The 15,445-nt window shown below is 42.1% G+C and overlaps 14 pseudogenes; all 14 read right to left on the bottom strand.

Annotated features, from left to right (window-relative positions):
- Positions 1 to 864: 864 nt before the first annotated feature.
- On the bottom strand, positions 865 to 983 carry LOC142674082 (5S ribosomal RNA; annotated as a pseudogene).
- A 1,146-nt stretch (positions 984 to 2,129) lies between these two features.
- LOC142673528 (5S ribosomal RNA) lies at positions 2,130 to 2,248 on the bottom strand (annotated as a pseudogene).
- A 67-nt stretch (positions 2,249 to 2,315) lies between these two features.
- LOC142674665 (5S ribosomal RNA) lies at positions 2,316 to 2,434 on the bottom strand (annotated as a pseudogene).
- Positions 2,435 to 2,873: 439 nt separating this feature from the next.
- On the bottom strand, positions 2,874 to 2,992 carry LOC142673816 (5S ribosomal RNA; annotated as a pseudogene).
- A 416-nt stretch (positions 2,993 to 3,408) lies between these two features.
- On the bottom strand, positions 3,409 to 3,527 carry LOC142673591 (5S ribosomal RNA; annotated as a pseudogene).
- A 67-nt stretch (positions 3,528 to 3,594) lies between these two features.
- LOC142674165 (5S ribosomal RNA) lies at positions 3,595 to 3,713 on the bottom strand (annotated as a pseudogene).
- A 1,739-nt stretch (positions 3,714 to 5,452) lies between these two features.
- LOC142673890 (5S ribosomal RNA) lies at positions 5,453 to 5,571 on the bottom strand (annotated as a pseudogene).
- A 67-nt stretch (positions 5,572 to 5,638) lies between these two features.
- LOC142673811 (5S ribosomal RNA) lies at positions 5,639 to 5,757 on the bottom strand (annotated as a pseudogene).
- Positions 5,758 to 6,692: 935 nt separating this feature from the next.
- LOC142673545 (5S ribosomal RNA) lies at positions 6,693 to 6,811 on the bottom strand (annotated as a pseudogene).
- Positions 6,812 to 7,064: 253 nt separating this feature from the next.
- Positions 7,065 to 7,184, bottom strand: LOC142673838 (5S ribosomal RNA; annotated as a pseudogene).
- Positions 7,185 to 7,437: 253 nt separating this feature from the next.
- LOC142673241 (5S ribosomal RNA) lies at positions 7,438 to 7,556 on the bottom strand (annotated as a pseudogene).
- A 67-nt stretch (positions 7,557 to 7,623) lies between these two features.
- Positions 7,624 to 7,742, bottom strand: LOC142674130 (5S ribosomal RNA; annotated as a pseudogene).
- Positions 7,743 to 7,995: 253 nt separating this feature from the next.
- Positions 7,996 to 8,114, bottom strand: LOC142674134 (5S ribosomal RNA; annotated as a pseudogene).
- A 439-nt stretch (positions 8,115 to 8,553) lies between these two features.
- Positions 8,554 to 8,672, bottom strand: LOC142674143 (5S ribosomal RNA; annotated as a pseudogene).
- Positions 8,673 to 15,445: the final 6,773 nt, after the last annotated feature.

Below are 15,445 nucleotides of genomic sequence, written 5' to 3'. Positions count from 1 at the left end.
GCAAGGCCTTAAGCTGTGTAATTCTGTGATCTGACGAGAGCAGGCACAATCAGCTTAGAATGGCCATTGACATTAAATGTTTTAATCCATAGTCCTTTTTAATCGATTGTGAAACAAAATCTAAACGACATAATAAAAAGTCAACCACCCCACGGATTCCAAGACAGTCTCCCACACTAGTACTAGCGAGGTCTTAAGCTGTATAACTTCTGCAATCCGACGAGAGCAGCCACATTCAGCTTAGAATGGCCATTGACATTAAATGCTTTAATCTATAGTCCTTTTTAATCGATTGTGAAACTAAATCTAAACAACATAATAAAAATCGCAACCGTTCCACTGATTCCCAGCCAGTCTTCCACACTGGTACTAGCGAGGCCTTAAGCTGTGTAACTTGATGAGAGCAGGCACATTCAGCTTAGAATGGCCATTGACAATAAATGCTTTAATCCATAGTCCTTTTTAATCGATTGTGAAACAAAATCTAAACAACATAATTAAAAGTCAACCACACCACGGATTCCCAGACAGTCTCCCACACTGGTACTAGCAAGGCCTTAAGCTGTGTAATTCTGTGATCTGACGAGAGCAGGCACATTCAGCTTAGAATGGCCATTGACATTAAATGCTTTAATCCATAGTCCTTTTTAATCGATTGTGAAACAAAATCTAAACGACATAATAAAAAGTCAACCGCACCACTGATTCCCAGACAGTCTTCCACACTGGTACTAGCGAGGCCTTAAGCTGTGCAATTTGATGAGAGCAGGCACATTCAGCTTAGAATGGCCATTGACATTAAATGCTTTAATCCATAGTCCTTTTTAATCGATTGTGAAACAAAATCTAAATGACATAATAAAAAGTCAACCGCACCACGGATTCACAGACAGTCTCCCACACTGGTACTAGCGAGGCTTTAAGCAGTGTAACTTCTGCGATCTGATGAGAGCAGGCACATTCAGCTTAGAATGGCCATTGACATAAAATGCTTTAATCCATAGTCCTTTTTAATCGATTGTGAAACAATATCTAAACGACATAATAAATAGGCAAACCGCTCCACTGATTCCCAGACAGTCTCCCACACTGGAACTAGCGAGGCCTTAAGCTGTGTAACTTGACGAGAGCAGGCAGATTCAGCTTAGAATGGCCATTGACATTAAATGCTTTAAGCCATAGTCCTTTTTAATTGATAGTGAAAAAAAATCTAAACGACATAATAAAAATTCAACCACACCACGGATTCCCAGACAGGCTCCCACATTGGTACTAGCGAGGCCTTAAGCTGCGTAAGTTCTGCAATCTGATTAGAGCAGACACATTCAGCTTAGAATGGCCATTGACATTAAATGCTTTAATCCATAGTCTTTTTTAATCTATTGTGAAACATAATCTAAACGACATAATAAAAAGTCAACCACACCACGTATTCCCAGACAGTCTCCCACAATGGTAATAGCGAGGCCTTAAGCTGTGAACTTCTGCGATCTGACGAGAGCAGGCACATTCAGCTTAGAATGGCCATTGTTTATACACGCTTTTAACCATAGTCCTTTTTAATCGATTGTGAAGCAAAATCTTAACAACATAATTAAAAGTCAACCGCAACACAGATTCCCAGACAGTCTGCCACACTGGTACTAGCGAGGCCTTAAGCTGTGTAACTTCTGCGATCTGACGAGAGAAGGCACATTCAGCTTAGAATGGCCATTGACAATAAATGCTTTAATCCATAGTCCTTTTTAATCGATTGTGAAACAAAATCTAAACGACATAATAAAAAGGCAACCGCACCATGGATTCCCAGACAGTCTCCCACACTAGTACTAGCAAGGCCTTAAGCTGTGTAACATGACGAGAGCAGGCACATTCAGTTTAGAATGGCCATTGACATTAAATGCTTTAATCCATAGTCCTTTTTAATCGATTGTGAAACAAAATCTAAACGACATAATAAAAAGTCAACCGCACCACTGATTCCCAGACACTGGTACTAGCTAGGCTTTAAGCAGTGTAACTTGATGAGAGCAGGCACATTCAGCTCAGAATGGCAATTGACATTTAATGCTTTAATCCATAGTCCTTTTTAATCGATTGTGAAACAAAATCTAAACGACATAATAAAAAGTCAACCGCACCACGGATTCCCAGACAGTCTCCCACACTGGTACTAGCGAGGCCTTAAGCTGTGTAACGTCTGCGATCTGACAAGAGCAGGCACATTCAGCTTAGAATGGCAATTGACATTAAATGCTTAAATCCATAGTCCTTTTTAATCTATTGTGAAACATAATCTAAACTACATAATAAAAAGGCAACCACACCACGGATTCCCAGACAGTTTCCCACACTGGTACTAGCGAGGCCTTAAGCTGTGTAACTTCTGCGATCGGATGAGAGCAGGCACATTCAGCTTAGAATGGTCATTGACATCAGATGCTTTAATCCATAGTCCATTTTAATCGATTGTGAAACAAAATCTAAATGACATAATAAAAAGTCAACCGCAGCACGGTTTCCCAGACAGTCTCCCACACTGGTACTAGCGAGGCCTTAAGCTGTGTAACTTCTGCGATCTGGGAAGAGAATGCACATTCAGCTTAGAATGGCCATTGACATAAAATGCTTTAATCCATAGTCCTTTTTAATCGATTGTGAAACAAAATCTAAATGACATAATAAAAAGTCAACCCCACCACGGATTCCCAGACAGTCTCCCACACTGGTACTAGCGAGGCCTTAAGCTGTGTAACTTCTGCGATTTGACAAGAGCAGGCACAGACAGCTTAGAATGGCCTTTGACGTTAAGTGCTTTAATTCATAGTCCTTTTTAATCGAATGTGAAACAAAATCTAAATGACATAATAAAAAGGCAACCGCACCACGGATTCCCAGACAGTCTTCCACACTGGTACTAGTGAGGCCTTAAGCTGAGTAACTTCTGCGATCTGACGAGAGCAGGCACATTCAGCTTAGAATGGCCATTGACATTAAATGGTTTAATCCATAGTCCTTTTAATCGAATGTGAAACAAAATCTAAACGACATAATAAAAAGTCAACCGCACCACGTATTCCCACACTCGTACTAGCAAGGCCTTTACGCTGTGTAACTTCTGCGACCTGACGAGAGCAGGAACATTCAGCTTAGAAAGGCCTTTGACATTAAATACTTTAATCCATAGTCCTTTTTAATCGATTGTGAAGCAAAATCTAAACGACATAATAAAAAGTCAAATGCACCACGGATTCCCAGAAAGTCTCCCACACTGGTACTAGCAAGGCCTTAAGCTGTGTAACTTCTGCAACCTGACGAGAGCAGGCACATTCAGCTTAGAATGTCCATAGACATTAAATGCTTTAATCCATAGTCCTTTTTAATCGATTGTGAAACAACATAATAAAAAGTCAACCGCACCACGGATTCCCAGACAGTCTCCCACACTGGTACTAGCGAGGCCTTAAGCTGAGTAACTTCTGCGATCCGACGAGAGCAGGCACATTCAGCTTAGAACGGCCATTGACATTAAATGCTTTAATCCATAGTCCTTCTTAATCGAATTTGAAACAAAATCTAAACGACATAATAAAAAGTCAACTGCACCACGGATTCCCAAACAGTCTCCCACACTGGTACTAGTGAGGCCTTAAGTTGAGTAACTTCTGCGATCTGATGAGAGCAAGCACATTCAGCTTAGAACGGCCATTGACATTAAATGCTTTAATCCATAGTCCTTTTAATCAAATGTGAAACAAAATCTAAACGACATAATAAAAAGGCAACCGCACCACGGATTCCCAGACAGTCTCCCACAATGGTACTAGCGAGCCCTTAGGGTGTGTAACTTCTGCAATCTGACGAGAGCAGGCACATTCAGCTTAGAATGGCCATTGACATTAAATGCTTTAATCCATAGTCCTTTTTAATCGATTGTGAAACAAAATCTAAAAGACATAATAAAAAGTCAACCGCACCACGTATTCCCAAAAAGTCTCCCTCACTGGTACTAGCGAGGCCTTAAGCTGTGTAACTTCTGCGACCTGATGAGAGCAGGTACATTCAGCATAGAACGTCCATAGACATTAAATGCTTTAATGCATAGTCCTTTTTAATCGAATGTGAAACATAATATAAACGACATAATAAAAAGTCAACCGCTCCACGGATTCCCAGACAGTCTCCCACACTTTTACTAGCGAGGCCTTAAGCTGTGTTACATCTGCGATCTGACAAGAGCGGGCACATTCAGCTTAGAAAGGACTTTGACATTAAATGCTTTAATCCATAGTCCTTTTTAATCGATTGTGAAACAAAATCTAAACAACATAATAAAAAGGCAACCTTAGCACGTATTCCCAGACAGTCTCCCACACTGGTACGAGTGAGGGCTTAAGCTGTGTAACTTCTGCGATCCGACGAGAGCAGGAACATTCAGCTTAGAATGGCCATTGACATTAAATGCTTTAATCCATAGTCCTTTTTATCGAATGTGAAACAAAATCTAAACGACATAATAAAAAGTCAACCGCACCACGGATTCTCAGACAGTCTTCCACACCGGTACTAGTGAGGCCTTAAGCTGTGTAACTTCTGCCATCTGACGAGAGCAGGCACATTCAGCTTAGAACGGCCATTGACATTAAATGCTTTAATCCATAGTCCTTTTTAATCGAATGTGAAACAAAATCGAAACGACATAATAAGAAGTAAACCGCACCACGGATTCCCAGACAGTCTCCCACACTGGTACTAGCGAGCCCTTAAGCTGTGTAACTTCAGCAATCTGATGAGAGCAGGCACATTCAGATTAGAATGGCCATTGACATAAGATGCTTAAATCCATAGTCCTTTTTAATCGATTGTGAAACAAAATCGAAACAACATAATAAATAGACAACCGCACCACGGATTCCCAGACAGTCTCCCACACTGGTACTAGCGAGGCCTTAAGCTGAGTAACTTCTGCAATCCGACGAGAGCAGGCACATTCAGCTTAGAACGGCCATTGACGTTAAATGCTTTAATCCATAGTCCTTTTTAATCGAATGTGAAACAAAATCTAAACGACATAATAAAAACTCAACCGCACCACGGGTTCCCAGACAGTCTTCCACACTGGTACTAGTGAGGCCTTAAGCTGTGTAACTTCTGCGATCTGACGAGAGGAGGCACATTCAGCTTAGAACGTACATAGACATTAACTGCTTTAATCCATAGTCCTTTTTAATCGAATGTGAAACATAATCTAAACGACATAATAAAAAGTCAACCGCACCACGGATTCCCAGACAGTCTTCCACACTGGTACTAGTGAGGCCTTAAGCTGTGTAACTTCTGCGATCTGACGAGAGCAGGCACATTCAGCTTAGAACGTCCATAGACCTTAACTGCTTTAATCCATAGTCCTTTTTAATCGAATGTGAAACATAATCTAAACGACATAATAAAAAGTCAACCGCACCACGGATTCCTAGGCAGTCTTCCACACTGGTACTAGCGAGGCCTGAAGCTGTGTAACTTCTGCAATCTGACGAGAGCAGGCACATTCAGCTTAGAATGGCCATTGACATTAGATTCTTTAATCCATAGTCCTTTTTAATCTATTGTGAAACATAATCTAAACGACATAATAAAAAGGCAACCACACCACGGATTCCCAGACAGTCTCCCACACTAGTACTAGCGAGGCCTTAAGCTGTGTAACTTCTGTGATCTGACGAGAGCAGGCACATTCAGCTTAGAATGGCCATTGACATAAGATGCTTTAATCCATAGTCCTTCTTAATCGATTGTGAAACAAAATCTAAACATAATAAAAAGTCAACCGCACCACGGATTCCCAGACAGTCTTCCACATTAGTACTAGTGAGACCTTAAGCTGTGTAATTTCTGCGATCTGACGAGAGCAGGCACATTCAGCTTAGAACATCCATAGACATTAAATGCTTTAATCCATAGTCCTTTTTAATCGAATGTGAAACAAAATTTAAACGACATAGTAAAAAGTCAACCGCACCATGGATTCCCAGACAGTCTCCCACACTGGTACTAGCGAGGCCTTAAGCTGCGTAACTTCTGCGATCTGTCGAGAGCAGGCACATTCAGCTTATAATAGCCATTGACATAATAAAAAGTCAACCGCACCACGGATTCCCAGACAGTCTTCCACACTGGTACTAGCAGGCCTTAAGCTGTGTAACTTCTGCGATCTGACGAGAGCAGGCACATTCAAGTTAGAATGGCCATTGACGTTAAATGCTTTAATCCATAGTTGTTATTAATCGAATGTGAAACAAAATCTAAACGACATAATAAAAAGGCAATCACACCATGGATTCCCAGACAGTCTCCCACACTGGTACTAGCGAGGCCTTAAGCTGCGTAACTTCTGCGATCTGTCGAGAGCAGGCACATTCAGCTTATAATGGCCATTGACATAAGATACTTTAATCCATAGTCCTTTTTAATCGATTGTGAAACAAAATCTAAACAACATAATAAAAAGTCAACTGCACCACGGATTCCCAGACAGTCTCCCACCCTGGTACTAGCGAGGCCTTAAGTTGAGTAACTTCTGCGATACGACAAGAGCAGGCATATTCAGCTTAGAATGACCATTGACATTAAATGCTTTAATCCATAGTCCTTTTTAATCGAATGTGAAACAAAATCAAAACGACATAATAAAAAGTCAACCGCACCACGGATTCCCAGACAGTCTTCCACACTGGTACTAGTGAGGCCTTAAGCTGTGTAACTTCTGCGATCTGACGAGAGCAAGCACATTCAGCTTAGAATGGCCATTGACTTTAAATGCTTTAATCCATAGTCCTTTTTAATCGAATGTAAAACAAAATCTAAACGACATAATAAAACGTCAACCGCACCACAGATTCCCAGACAGCCTCCCACACTGGTACTAGCGAGCCCTTAAGCTGTGTAACTTCTGCAATCTGACGAGAGCAGGCACATTCAGCTTAGAATGGCCATTGACATTAAATGCTTTAATCCATAGTCCTTTTTAATCGATTGTGAAACAAAATCTAAAAAACATAATAAAAAGTCAACCGCACCACATATTCCCAGACAGTCTCCCACACCGGTACTATCCAAGGCCTTAAGCTGTGTAACTTCTGCGGTCTGATGAGAGCAGGCACATTCAGCTTAGAATGGCCATTGACATCAGATGCTTTAATCCATAGTCCTTTTTAATCTATTGTGAAACAAAATCTAAACGACATAATAAAAAGTCAGCCGCACCACAGATTCCCAGACAGTCTCCCACACTGGTACTAGCGAGGCCTTAAGCTGTGTAACTTCTGCAATTTGACGAGAGCAGGCACATTCAGCTTAGAATGTTAATAGACAATAAATGCTTTAATCCATAGTCCTTTTTAATCGATTGTGAAACAAAAGCTAAACGACATAATAAAAAGTCAACCGCACCAGGGATTCCCAGACAGTCTCCCACACTGGTACTATCAAGGCCTTAAGCTGCGTAACTTCTGAGATCTGATGAGAGCAGGCACATTCAGCTTAGAATGGCCATTGACATCAGATGTGTTAATCCATAGTCCTTTTTAAACTATTGTGAAACAAAATCTAAACGACATAATAAAAAGTCGACCGCACCACAGATTCCCAGACAGTCTCCCACACTGGTACTAGCGAGGCCTTAAGCTGTGTAACTTCTGCGATCTGACGAGAGCAGGCACATTCAGCTTAGAATGGCCATTGCTGTTAAATGCTTTAATCCATAGTCCTTTTTAATCGATTGTGAAACAAAATCTAAATGACATAATAAAAAGTCAACTGCACCACTGATTCCCAGACAGTCTCACACACTGGCAATAGCAAGGCCTTAAGCTGTGTAATTTCTGCGATCTGACAAGAGCAGGTACATTCAGCTTAGAATGGCCATTGACATTAAATGCTTTAATCCACAGTCCTTTTTAATCTATTGTGATACATAATCTAAACGACATAATAAAAAGTCAACCACACCACGGATTCCCAAACAGTCTCCCACACTGGTACTAGCGAGGCCTTAAGCTGTGTAACTTCTGCAATCCGACGAGAGCAAGCACATTCAGCTTAGAATGGCCATTGACATTAAATGCTTTAATCCATAGTACTTTTTAATCGAATGTGAAACAAAATCTAAACGACACAATAAAAAGTCAACTGCACCACGGATTCCCAGACAGTCTCCCACACCGGTACTAGCGAGGCCTTAAGCTGTGTAACTTCTGCGACCTGACGAGAGAAGGCACATTCAGCTTAGAATGTCCACAGACATAAAATGCTTTAATCCATAGTCCTTTTTAATCGATTGTGAAACAAAAGCTAAACGACATAATAAAAAGTCAACCGCACCATGGATTCCCAGACAGTCTTCCACACCGGTACTAGCGAGGCCTTAAGCTGTGTAATTTCTGCGACCTGACGAGAGCAGGCACATTCAGCTTAGAATTTCCATAGACATTAAATGCTTTAATCCATAGTTCTTTTTAATCGATTGTGAAACAAAATCTAAACGACATAATAAAAAGTCAACCGCACCACGGATTCCCAGACAGTCTCCCACACTGGTACTAGCGAGGACTTAAGCTGAGTAACTTCTGCGATCCGACGAGATCAGGCACATTCAGCTTAGAATGGCCATTGACATTAAACGCTTTAATCCATAGTCCTTTTTAATCGAATGTTACATAGTTAGTATGGCTGAAAAAAGACACATGTCCATCAAGTTCAACCAAGGGACGGGAAAAGGGAAGGAAAAATTTCTATACATAGGAGCTAATACTTTTTTGTTCTAGGAAATTATCTAACCCTTTTTTAAAGCCATCTACTGTCCCTGCTGTGACCAGCTCCTGCGGTAGGCTATTCCATAGATTCACAGTTCTCACAGTAAAGAAGGCTTGTCGCCTCTGCAGGTTGAACCTTTTTTTCTCCAGACGGAGGGAGTGCCCCCTTGTTTTTTGAGGGGGTTTTACATGGAACAGGATTTCACCATATTTTTTGTATGTTCCATTAATATATTTATATAAGTTAATCACGTCCCCCCTTAGTTGTCTTTTTTCAAGACTAAATAGGTTTAATTATTTTAATCTTTCCTCATAACTTAAATTCTCCATGCCCCTAATTAGCTTCGTTGCTCTTCTTTGTATTTTTTCCAACTCCAGGGCATCCTTTCTATGAACTGGAGCCCAGAACTGAACTGCATATTCTAGATGAGGCCTCACTAATGCTTTGTAAAGTGGCAATATTACATCCCTGTCCCGTGAGTCCATGCCTCTTTTAATACACGACAATATCCTGCTGGCCTTTGAAGCAGCTGATTGACACTGCATGCTGTTATTTAGTTTATGATTTACAAGTACACCCAGATCCTTCTCAACAAGTGAATCCGCCAGTGTAGCTCCCACTAGGACATATGATGCATGCAGGTTGTTGGTACCCAGATGCATAACTTTACATTTATCTACATTAAACTTCATCTGCCAAGTGGATGCCCAAACACTTAGTTTGTTTAAATCCGCTTGCAATTCATGAACATCTTCCATAGACTGAAATATATTACATAGCTTGGTGTCATCTGCAAAAATAGAAATAGTGCTATTAATCCCATCCTCTATATCATTAATAAATAAGTTGAATAATAGTGGTCCTAGCACTGAACCCTGGGGTACACCACTTATTACCGGGGACCATTCAGAGTAGGAATCATTGACCACAACTCTCTGGATACGGTCCTTGAGCCAATTCTCAATCCAATTACAAACTATATTTTCTAAACCTATAGTCCTTAATTTACCCATTAGGCGTCTATGGGGGACAGTGTCAAATGCCTTTGCAAAGTCCAAAAACACTAAATCCACAGCGGCCCCTCTGTCTAGGCTTCTGCTTACCTCTTCATAAAAACAGATTAGGTTAGTTTGACAACTTCTGTCCTTCGTAAAACCGTGCTGGCTGTCACTAATAATACTATTTTTTGACACATAATCCTGTATATAGTCCCTCAATAGCCCCTCAAACATTTTCCCCACAATGGATGTTAAGCTTACTGGTCTATAATTACCCGGGGAAGACCTAGAGCCCTTTTTGAAAATAGGCACCACATTTGCCCTGCGCCAGTCCCTTGGCACTATACCAGTCACGAGAGATTCTCTGAATATTATGAAAAGGGGGACAGAAATAACTGAACTAAGCTCTTTAAGAGGTCCCGGGGCCTTGTGCACATTTATTTTATTTAATTTAGCTTGGACCATATCAATATTAATCCAATTCAGTATATCAACTGATATATTAACAGCACTGGCACCGGCTACATCAGCTGCTCTTTCTTCAGTTGTATATACAGAGCTAAAGAACCCATTTAGTAACTCTGCCTTCTCTTGATCCCCTGTGACCAACTCCCCATTACCACTATCTAGGGGTCCTACATGTTCAGACCTTGGCTTTTTAGCATTTATATACTTGAAGAATTTTTGGGGATTTGTTTTACTATCCTTGGCCACCTGCCTTTCATTTTGTATTTTTGCTAATTTTATTACATTTGTACAGATTTTATTAAGCTCTTTATATTTTACAAAGGCTACAGCTGTACCCTCAGATTTGTATTTTTTAAATGCCCTTTTTTTGTCATGTATTGCCCCTTTCACAGAAGGTGTAAGCCATGTGGGGTTTAATTTGAGTCGTTTATACTTGTTACTAGAGATGAGCGAACCGGGACAGCCGAACCCGGTTTCGGTCCGAACTTCCGGAAAAGTTCGGTTCGCAGCGAATCCGAACTTCACCGGGTTCGGCCGAACCCGTTTTGACTGAACCCGGTCAAAAACATTATACAAATCGGCAGCCACTTATCTCTATCATACGTACCCGGTCGTTGTCTTGCGGACGAGTCCCTCTTTTCTGACGCGGCAGCCTGTGATTGGCTGCAGAGGCCTCTGCAGCCTGTGATTGGCTGCAGAGGCCGCGGCAGCCTGTGATTGGCTGCAGCGCTCACATGGGCTGCATCGTCATCAAGGAATGTCGGGCCGGATGTCGAGAGGGACGCGTCACCAAGGCAACGGCCAGGAGACCGGACTGGAGGAAGCAGGGAGTTCCCGGTAAGTATGAACGTCTTTTTTTTTACAGGTACTGTGATCGGTAGTCACTGTCCAGGGTACTGAAACAGTTACTGCCGATCAGTTAACTCTTTCAGCACCCTGGACAGTGACTATTTAGGGTATGTGCACACACACTAATTACGTCCGTAATTGACGGACGTATTTCGGCCGCAAGTACCGGACCGAACACAGTGCAGGGAGCCGGGCTCCTAGCATCATAGTTATGTACGATGCTAGGAGTCCCTGCCTCTCTGCAGGACAACTGTCCCGTACTGTAATCATGTTTTCAGTACGGGACAGTAGTTCCACGGAGAGGCAGGGACTCCTAGCATCGTACATAAATATGATGCTAGGAGCCCGGCTCCCTGCAGTGTGTTCGGTCCGGTACTTGCGGCCGAAATACGTCCGTCAATTACGGACGTAATTAGTGTGTGTGCACATACCCTTACTGACGTCGCCTAGCAACGCTGCCGTAATGACGGGTGCACACATGTAGCCACCCGTCATTACGGGGCCTCATGCACACGACCATAAAAACACCCGTTATCACGGGTCGTAATTACGACCCGAAATAGCGGGCCCATAGACTTCTGTTAGCCACGGGTACCTTCCCGTTTTCTCACGGGAAGGTGCCCGTGCCGTTAAAAAGATAGAACATGTTCTATTTTTTTATTTTACTGGCCGTGCTCGTAATTACGACTCGTAACTACGAGCACGGCCGGCCGGCCACGGGCAGCCGGCCGCTTTTGCGAACCGTGCTGTCATTATAATTATAGCAGCACGGCCCGTAAAATAGAAAAATAGAACATGTTCTATTTTTTTAACGGCACGGGCACCTTCCCGTGAGAAAACGGAAAGGTACCCGTGGGTAACAGAAGTCTATGAGCCCGTTATTGCCGGTCGTAATTACGACCCGCAATAACGGTTGTTTTTACGGTCGTGTGCATAATGGGAGCACGGCTCGGAAAAACGAACGGCTGCCCGTGCTCATCTCCTGAAATACTCTGTGCTGCCTTAAACTCTGTGGACAGGTCAGGATCCTGTTTCTTTTAAATGCTGCTAGGGAACCCGCTCGATCCACTATATAAGGCTACGCTACAGTGCAGCATTTAAAAGAAACAGGATCCTGACCTGTCCACAGAGTTTAAGGCAGCACAGAGTATTTCAGGAGATGAGCGTGCAGATTCAGTGCTGCTGTGAACTCTGCTCTTACCATTACGTAGCTCTCAGTCTGTTACCTCTCCTCCACTCCTGTCCTCAAGAACACCTTCACATGATTGGCAAGTCACCACGTAATGGTAAGAGCAGAGTTCACAGCAGCACAGAGTATTTCAGGAGATGAGCGTGCGGATCTTGTGCGTGGTGGTGACTTGCCAATCATGTGAACGTGTTATAGAGGACAGGAGTGGAGGAGATGTAACAGACTGAGCTACGTAATGGTAAGAACAGAGTTCACAGCAGCACAGAGTATTTCAGGAGAGGAGCGTGCAGATTCAGTGCTGCTGTGAACTCTGCTCTTACCATTACGTAGCTCAGTGTTACCTCTCCTCCACTCCTGTCCTCAATAACACCTTCACATGATTGGCAAGTCACCACCCCGCACAAGATCCGCACGCTCATCTCCTGAAATACTCTGTGCTGCTGTGAACTCTGCTCTTACCATTACGTGGTGACTTGCCAATCATGTGAAGGTGTTCTTGAGGACAGGAGTGGAGGAGAGGTAACAGACTGAGAGCTACGTAATGGTAAGAGCAGAGTTCACAGCAGCACTGAATCTGCACGCTCATCTCCTGAAATACTCTGTGCTGCCTTAAACTCTATGGACAGGTCAGGATCCTGTTTCTTTTAAATGCTGCACTGTAGCGCAGCCTTATATAGTGGATCGAGCGGGTTCCCCAGCAGCATTTAAAAGAAACCGTGTTTGTGTATGTGTGTGTTTGTGTATATATGTGTGTTTGGGTATGTGACTTTGTCTGTTTTTGTTTTTATATGTGTGTTTGTGTATATGTGTGTGTGTGTGTGTATATATATATGGGTGTGTTTGTGTATATGTGTTTGTGTATATGTTTGTGTATATATGGGGGTATTTGTGTATATGTTTGTGTCTAGATGTTTGTGTGTGTTTGTGTATATGTGTGTATATGGGTGTGTGTTTGTGTGTATATATGGGTGTGTTTGTGTATATGTGTTTGTGTATATGTGTTCATGTATGTGTGTGTATAACTGTGTGTGTGTGTGTTTGGATATGTGTGTTTTTGTTTGTATATGTGTGAGTTTGTGTATATGTGTGTGTGTTTGTCTGTTTATGTGTGTGTGTGTGTGTGTGTGTGTATATCTTGTTGTGTTTGTGTATATATGTGTGTCTGTGTATGGTTGTTTGTGTGTGCGTGTGTGCGTGTATATATGTGTGTAGGTGAGTAGAAGTATTGGTATTGTTCACATTGATAACTGTTTTTTTATGTTGTTGCAGATTTTGATGTACCGATTGGACTACATCTTCGATTCGTTGGACTACTGCGTAGATCTACGTTTTTTCAAATTTTAATAAAATGGTTAACGAGGGTTTTGTTGGGGATTTCTTATTTCAATAAAAAAGAATTGTCTTTGTGTTTTTTTTTAAACTTTATTAGTGCCTAGATAATGGCAGTTGGCTGATTGACAGCGTCCATTATTAAGGCGGTACTTAGTGTTAGCCGGTGCAGAGGCTAGCACTAACCACCCATTATTACCCCGGTACCCACCACCACCAGGGGTGCTGGGAAGAGCTTGGTTGCATCCAGTACCCGACCATCTGTTGTGATGGTCGGGTACTGGGGCGGCCGTAGGCTGGTATTATGAGGCTGGGAAGGGCCAAAATCAGTGGACCTTCCCACCCTTGTAATGCTAGGCTGCTGCTGCTGTGTTGTATCGGGCTGGTTATAAAAATGGGGGGGACCCCACGTCATTTTTTTTTTATTATTTATTTATTTTTAATTTTTTTTTAAAAAGACATGGGGTTCCACCCAATTTATCATAACCAGCCACATACAACACAGTGTTATTAGCCTGGGAATGGACAAAACCAGTGGCCCTTCCCACCCATGTAATGCCAGACTGCTGCGGCCTTGTATATGGCTGGTTATTAAAAATGTGGGGGACCCAACGTCTATTGTTAAATTTGTTAAATTCCCCAAAAAAAACGACGTGGGGTCCCCCCCATTTTTATAACCAGCCCAATACAACACAGCAGCAGCAGCCTAGCATTACAAGGGTGGGAAGGTCCACTGTTTTTGGCCCTTCCCAGCCTCATAATACCAGCCTACGGCCGCCCCAGTACCCGACCATCACAACAGATGGTCGGGTACTGGATCGTACCAAGCTCTTCCCGGCACCCCTGGTGGTGGTGGGTACCGGGGTAATAATGGGTGGTTAGTGCTAGCCTCTGCACCGGCTAACACTAAGTACCGCCTTAATAATGGACGCTGTCAATCAGCCAACTGCCATTATCTAGGCACTAATAAAGTTTAAAAAAAAACACAAAGACAATTATTTTTTATTGAAATAAGAAATCCCCAACAAAACCCTCGTTAACCATTTTATTAAAATTTAAAAAAAACGTAGATCTACGCAGTAGTCCAACGAATCGAAGATGTAGTCCAATCGGTACATCAAAATCTGCAACAACATAAAAAAACAGTTATCAATGTGAACAATAACAATACTTCTACTCACCTACACACATATATACACGCACGCACACACAAACAACCATACACAAACACACACATATACACAAACACACACATATACACACACCCATATACACAAACACACACATACAGTGGAGGAAATAAGTATTTGATCCCTTGCTGATTTTGTAAGTTTGCCGACAGTCAAAGTCATGAACAGTCTAGAATTTTTAGGCTAGGTTAATTTTACCAGTGAGAGATAGATTATATAAAAAAAAAAAAAGAAAATCACATTGTCAAAATTATATATATTTATTTGCATTGTGCACAGAGAAATAAGTATTTGATCCCCTACCAACCATTAAGAGTTCAGCCTCCTCCAGACCAGTTACACACTCCAAATTAACTTGGTGCCTGCATTAAAGACAGTTGTCTTACATGGTCACCTGTATAAAAGACTCCTGTCCACAGACTCAATTAATCAGTCTGACTCTAACCTCTACAACATGGGCAAGACCAAAGAGCTTTCTAAGGATGTCAGGGACAAGATCATAGACCTGCACAAGGCTGGAATGGGCTACAAAACCATAAGTAAGACGCTGGGTGAGAAGGAGACAACTGTTGGTGCAATAGTAAGAAAATGGAAGACATACAAAATGACTG

The sequence above is a fragment of the Rhinoderma darwinii genome, assembly GCF_050947455.1.
Source record: "Rhinoderma darwinii isolate aRhiDar2 chromosome 1 unlocalized genomic scaffold, aRhiDar2.hap1 SUPER_1_unloc_5, whole genome shotgun sequence".
Lineage (NCBI taxonomy): Eukaryota > Metazoa > Chordata > Amphibia > Anura > Rhinodermatidae > Rhinoderma > Rhinoderma darwinii.
The sequence above is the reverse complement of the archived record's forward strand: the minus strand, read 5'-3'. Positions and strand labels throughout refer to the sequence as shown.